We start from the raw sequence: 6,858 nt of genomic DNA, 5'->3' as shown, positions 1-6,858 counted from the left end.
TCTGTTGGTCGATAATCGGTAGAAGATGAGGCTGTAAGACATCATTGATATAGCGCTGGGCTGTCAAATTGCCACGAATGATCACCAAGTCTGATCTTTGGTTGTAAGACATGGCTCCCCACACCATGACGCTCCCTCCTCCAAATCTGTCGATCTGCCGAACACAGCTCGGGGCAAAACGTTCGTTTCCTCTTCTATAGACACGCTGTCTTCCGTCACGGCGTTGTAAGAGAAAACGTGATTCATCAGTAAACCAGACGCGCCTCCAGTTTCTTAGGATCCATATCCGAACGTTGGTGTATACCTGAGTCGTTGGCGTCGATGATGGTGGCGTAAAACAGGTCCAATAAGTGGTCTTCTTGCACGTAGACCGGCCCCTCGTAGACGGTTCCTAATTGTTTGTGCGGACACTCTTCTCAAACCTGACACCTGTGTTGCAGTGACGGAAGGTGTGGCTAGCCGATTACGTAGTTGGGTGAACCTGATGAATCGATCCTGAGGTGTTGTGGTAACCCTTGGCCTACCACTTCTGGGGCAATCTTCAGTTGCATGAAACTGGGCGTATCGGCTCCAAAGTCGGGAAATCGTTGTTTTATGAACATTGAGGTGCCGGGCAACGTTTCCAAAGCTTTGTCCTGCCTCAATACGACCAATGGCGATATTTCGATCTGCAGCACTCAAACGTGGCATATTCGACCTTGTCTTTCGGTGAAAATGATAGAGTGAATCGCTAATCAACATGTGCTTTTATAAACCGATACTTCTACCGCTCTTTCCATGAATTGCACGTGCATGAGGCTTTTAGCACGGGCCACGTGAAAATTGTGCTCACTATGATGAAAGAAACAATAAAATGCCCTTGTGCACGAAAATTGTTGTGTTTGGGCGCTTACGTTAATAAACAGTGTACATGGTATAAGTGCATATCAGAAAAATCAATCTTTTTCTTCTAGGGGTTTTCTCACATTTTCAGAATGGGGTTGCGTTTCTTTTTTGAGAGAGTGTATATTGCACTTTTAAGCCTATAATACGACCCCCGTTTTGGCGAAGTGTGTGTCCTCACACTCTCAAGACGTGGAGATCAAGCTTGGTTCAATTTTTGAATTTGGAATACTTGGGAGATAACCATCGTGACCACAAACTGGTTGACCGTGGACAGTTTCACAATTCATTGTTCGATATACATGATACATACAATTTCATTAGATGTGGAACATTAATATGATCACACCATTGTAACAATAACAAAGTCAATGTCTAACAGAAACGACGCATTAAAGAAGTAATTGATTTTATATGATCGTTAACATCATCATATAACCATATCGACACATGTATTACACTCAATGTAACTACAACTCTACATATTACTTCTATAATAACAAGTCATAACACTATTCATACTAATACTAATTCGCCTGTAACAAACTCTAATACAAGTATCACTTCAAATGTACTAACAATATTTCTACTATAAGAATTCGTAAAATAACTAACAGTACCATATATATTGTTTGTAAGGTCTTGATGGCCACCTTGTAGATACGTGGGACTCCTCTTGAACGAGTACTTTAGTCGCAATTTAGACTTATTTTTACTATTATTCATATTTAGTTCCCTGATTCGACCGAACTGGTCATTAGTGATTCGCATTTAATTTGCGTCCTGGTCCGTGTCATATGTGTTTCTGGTGACGGGTTCACTGTCCCCGCCATTCCACTGGAACATGTCCCAAAACGTGGAACTTTGGGGAGGGTAAAACAGGCGTATTTGTGCCGCTCTCGTTTCCATAAAACTCATTTGCAGCGGAATTACTAGGCGCCTTGTCACGTCTGTTGCCGCCCTCGAGGGTGCAATTGGGGGGATGCCCGGCCCAAATACAACCGGACCAGTTGCCGTGGTCGTTCTTGCACCGACGTTGGCTTGAAATAGTTAATAAACGACCTGACGTCAAATCTATTTAGTGGATGTTGAGGTGGACTGAGGGCTGGATTGTGTGTCAGGATAGGGGGAATTGCATCCGACACCTCCCCGCAATTAAGTCCAAATGGTACTCGACAAACCGAGCACTGGTCTAAATTGAAATTAAGGTTTAACGGTTGGGGGAAGCGACTCTCCCACATCCCTCCTTGTGTCAAAGCTGTGTTCATATGAACTTTAGGGGAAAGGTGTAAGTCTATAAATCGTCAGGGGTCTGGTGCCGCGCCGTCAGGCCTTACTGTTCGGTAGGATATACCGGACAGTTTCAAAAGAGCGACAGCACATTCCGCATGCTGCAGACGGCACCATTTACAAAATGTTATTGGTGGGAAAATTGGTCCTTGAATCCGTCAGCAGAAATATTTCACCCATACAAAGGGCGCAACTTTTTAACATGAGCGCCAATTCGTATTGTGTTCCCCAGCATGGGAACCTGGCCCTTGCGAATCTTAGACTTCCCACAGTTTTTGGTGCATTCGGTTTGGACAGTGTATACCCAATCACGGTTCTGGAAATGTCCAGCAGCTGCCAGAACAACTCCTCAGAAGCTTGCAAGTGGGCCCCCATGTCCGTCTGAAGCTGCGTTAGCTGGAAAAGGATTGCCAAGTCTAACGTGCAAAAGGCTGTCTTGACCCCCAGGTCTACCAGGACTGGTAGATCGAAGTATAAGCCGTACATTAAAAGTATGGCCACCCCTATATCCGCCGTGGAAGAAATCCGTCAGGGAGGTTGGGTATGTCGCTAGGGTGAGGGCCCATCCTATGCGTTCAGCCAAATCAGGGGGGCTGGGGGTAAAAAGTATCGGGGGACGTAAGGTGAAGCGCAGGCGCTTATATGTTTTGTATTTCCCATTAGCGAGATGGGTTGTGCCCCAGCGTTCACCAATATTGAAAATATATCCTGCTAAACATTTTAGAACGAGGGAGAGATGGCATAATTTCCGCCAGATTTTCCCTGGAATGGCAACAGGGGAGTAGGTATTTTCGCATGTAGGTCAACTGTATAACAGATAGTCTCAGTTCCAGGGGTAACACCCCTGTCGAACTTAATAGTAATTGGCTGTAGATAAAAAAAAATACTGACTTATACCGTCTAGGTGTACTGATATATTGATTGCATGGATTCGAAGTCCCGCGAGTAACACTCCTGTTGAACTGAATAGCAGTGACTGTAATGAACATCGAATTATACTGTCTAGACGTAAATATATCTCGATCACATGGATTCGAAGTTCCGGGAGTAACACTCCTGTTGAACTGAATAGCAGTGACTGTAATGAACACCGAATTATACTGTCTAGACGTAAATATATCTCGATCGCATTGATTCGAAGTTCCGGGAGTAACACTCCTGTTGAACTGAATAGCAGTGACTAATGGAACACCGACCAGGGGCGTTTTAAATACTGGTTACCCGAGACTTGCTTATGTCTGGAATGGAGTGACCCCTCCATTGTGTGCATTATATGTGTCCATATAAAGGTGTAACTGTGTGTTTGTTATGTGTCAATATGAATATGTAATATATGTTGTCCTATATTATTGTAAGGTGAGGTTGTGTTGGTGAGCAGTGCATCCCGGCTTGTGAGAGAACCGTATTTTGGTGTATGGCAATTCCTATCGTATAAGGCCTTTGAAGACATTACATTTAAACATTTAACGCTGGATATAGTCCTCCCCCCGACCTGTCTTTATAGGGGGTGGCTGTTGGCGGGTGACTGGCAGAAGAATTTGAGGGTCCATAAGTAACGGGATATGTGGTTCTAAATTAAACCAAATACATAAGCAGTAGGTATCTACCCTGGAGGACATTATACAGCCGTGTAGCTACGTGCCGGGGAACCGTTACTACTACTGGAAGAGGAATTTGGGTATCCGTAAGTGTGTTACTCAGGGACACATTGCTCATGATAAGGATCTCGGAAGTGAGACAGTGATGTTTGATCTGGATATTTTCTGGTACATAGTGTGGTTGGGCAAGGGCCAGGACCATACGTGGGGCGTCAACCTTTAGAAGATTGATCCTAATGTTGTCATGTGGCGCTGAGAAACTTAGGCAGAGTGTGGAGGTGGGATTGGTTTGTACCCGGTAGAAATAGATTGCGAGGGCGATGAGTAGGGTTATTACGAACAGTAATATCAGCATTTCTAGATTCCATAGAGGTTTGAATATGGCCACTGCTGATAGTCCTGATGTGTATGCTCGTTGGAGCTTCCTGGACACGTAGGTACCTTAATTTCTCCATGTTCTCCTCCGTAGCTACTGTTTGGATACATGTTGTGTTGGCCACGTCTGGCGTGTTAGTGATCGCATCAATACGAAATAGCTCTTCTTGTTTGTCATCTTCCCGGATAGGGTAGGGGCATCGACTGAGAGCATCTGCATTCCTGTTCTTGGGGCCTGGCATGTGTAAATCATACTGGGACAGTAGTATGCTCCAACGACCTAGACGTCCCGTCGCATCTTTGATTGTGTTTAAGTATTGGAGAGCTGCACGGTCTGTGATCGCTGTGCAGTGGCTATCCGCCAAAAAGGCTAGGAAATGTTTGAGGCCCAGGACAATAGCAAGGCACTCCTTTTCTGTGATGGAATATTTCTTTTGGGTTGGGGACAGGCTGTTCCCCGCGAATGATATGGAGTGTTCCTTGCTGTCGGCATTCTTTTGTGATAACACAAATCCCACACACTGTTCTGATGCATCGCATGACAGAATGAAAGGTCAAGAGAAATCCGGGTATGCCAATACCGGCGCAGAAGTCAGTGCTGTCTTCAGAGTTGTAAAAGCCTTTTCTGTGTCCGCGGTCCAAGTGTACGGGATGTCCTTGCGTAGTAGAAAGTGCAGAGGTTCAACAATGTTGGCGTATCCCTTGATAAATTTCCTATAATATCCTGCCAGTCCCAAGAAGGACCGGAGGGCTTTGGTGTTGGTAGGTTGGGGATAGTTCACCACACTGTCTACCTTGGCTGGATCCATTGCCACACCATCCTTAGATGTGACATGACCCAAATAGTGGATGGTAGAAAGGGCAAAATGACATTTGGAAGGTTTAAGTTTCAATTTTGCCATCCTGAGTTTGTTAAAAACTTCCTCCAGATGGTCCAAGTGTTCTTCGAACGTTTTGAAATAAATCAAACGATTGTCCAAATAACTTAAGACCGATTTCCATGACATCGAGGAGAACAAGGACGATATAATGAATGAGAAGCAGCTTGACCAGCCCAAAAGGCATGACTTTGAACTGATATGCCCCCTCCCCTTGCACAATAAATGCGGTCTTCATTTTACTGTTCTCGGCCATCGGGACTTGGTGATATCCTGCCATCAGATCCAAGCTCGTGTAATAACTGGCTTGGCTTGTTCCAAGAGACATCAACGATTGGTCAATGTTCACTAATGGCCAATGCTCGATCGAGGTGATTCCGTTAAGCCGGCGAAAATCTACGCAAAATCTTGTTGTCGAGTCCTTCTTTTTGACCAGTGAGACAGGGGCTCAATGTAAATGTTTACTAATTTCTTCCTGTTCATTTGGGTTGACAGGCAAAGTTTCAAAGTCTGCTACCACCGTTCTGGTGGGAATGTTTACTGTTGTGCTTTTGGGGTTTAGTACCCGGAAGGGTGCACTCGTTTCATCTAAAGATACGAGACAATGGCTACCAATTATAGAATAGATTTGTGCAAGAGTAGTAGAAGGTTTCAGCAACCCAGTGAGTCCATTAGTTCTGGAAGTAATTTGTACTGAAAAACAAGCCTCCGCGTTTGGGGGAATAGTCAGTTGACTTTCCGTGCGGGCTGCCAATGTCGGGTATGGTGTGAGAAAGGGTGTAGCTGTGAGGCCCTTGTGTAAGACTACCTGTCATTTAGTGAAATCAATTGAAGCTACATGGTCAGTTAGGAAATCCAAGCCCAGTATAACATCTTGTTGTAACCCTTCAACGACATAAAATGTCTGAGACAGTTTTAAGTGTGCCACTGTGATCGGTAGGGTAAGATGTCGTTCCTGCACATGACCTAAGAAAAGAAGTATACACGCCTATCCCACAGAGACCCAACCACAGCCATCTTCATGCAGACCCTGCACAATACAGAAACCGCCTGACGGGCACCTACAAGATGGACACTGTGTACAAGATATCTCATTGGGACTTACTAATTTGTGTTTACTTACATGGACTCAATCAAGGATATATATTGTGTGACTGTTGAATAGTGCAACCAGGTATGTTTAATCAAAGCCAGTATATTAATGCCAAAATGTGTCTTTCCAAAATTCAGTTTTGTATATGTGCAATATACTCCAAACTTACCTCTTTAGTCAGCTAGATCTTTGAAGTTATTGTGTAGGGAATCTTTGAAATGTCTCCAGGCCACGCCAGACATATAGTTGCAGCTAGGGCCCAGACAAACCTAAGCTGTAGGGTTATCGAGTCACACCTCTAAGCTCGACTCATAATTTCAAAAATCTAAACGACCAATTTTGTCATTTGTTACAAGTAATTAATGTGCACAGTTTGGTAGAAAATTGAATGTATTGTCTAGGACTTTGAATTCAGATTAGGGATATTCTAGGGTAAGCCACCCCTACACATATGTGTATTGTATGTCAGTATTAAGTAATTAACAGCACAGCAGTATTCAGCATTTCAGAATTTTGATGTCGGAATTAAGGATTTTTTTTTCTTGGGCATCGCACCCACAATATCTGGGCAAGCTCCGTCAAAGACACGGGAAGAGCACCCATTGTACTTAAAAGGGCAATAGTACCCACAAGTACCGTTTGAGTCACACGGTAAAGCTAGACTCCTGGTTTCAAATTTCTTCATGCAAAATATTTGCTGAGATGTTTAATTTGTGCTTTTTGTGACATTACTCATTATCAT

The 6,858-nt window shown here is 44.0% G+C and overlaps 1 pseudogene; it reads right to left on the bottom strand.

The window, feature by feature from the left end:
- Positions 1–1,653: 1,653 nt before the first annotated feature.
- LOC139448662 (uncharacterized) lies at positions 1,654–5,047 on the bottom strand (annotated as a pseudogene).
- Positions 5,048–6,858: the final 1,811 nt, after the last annotated feature.

This window comes from Haliotis cracherodii, unplaced genomic scaffold (assembly GCF_022045235.1).
Source record: "Haliotis cracherodii isolate W230 unplaced genomic scaffold, xgHalCrac1.p SCAF_7, whole genome shotgun sequence".
Taxonomy (NCBI): domain Eukaryota; kingdom Metazoa; phylum Mollusca; class Gastropoda; order Lepetellida; family Haliotidae; genus Haliotis; species Haliotis cracherodii.
The sequence above is the reverse complement of the archived record's forward strand: the minus strand, read 5'-3'. Positions and strand labels throughout refer to the sequence as shown.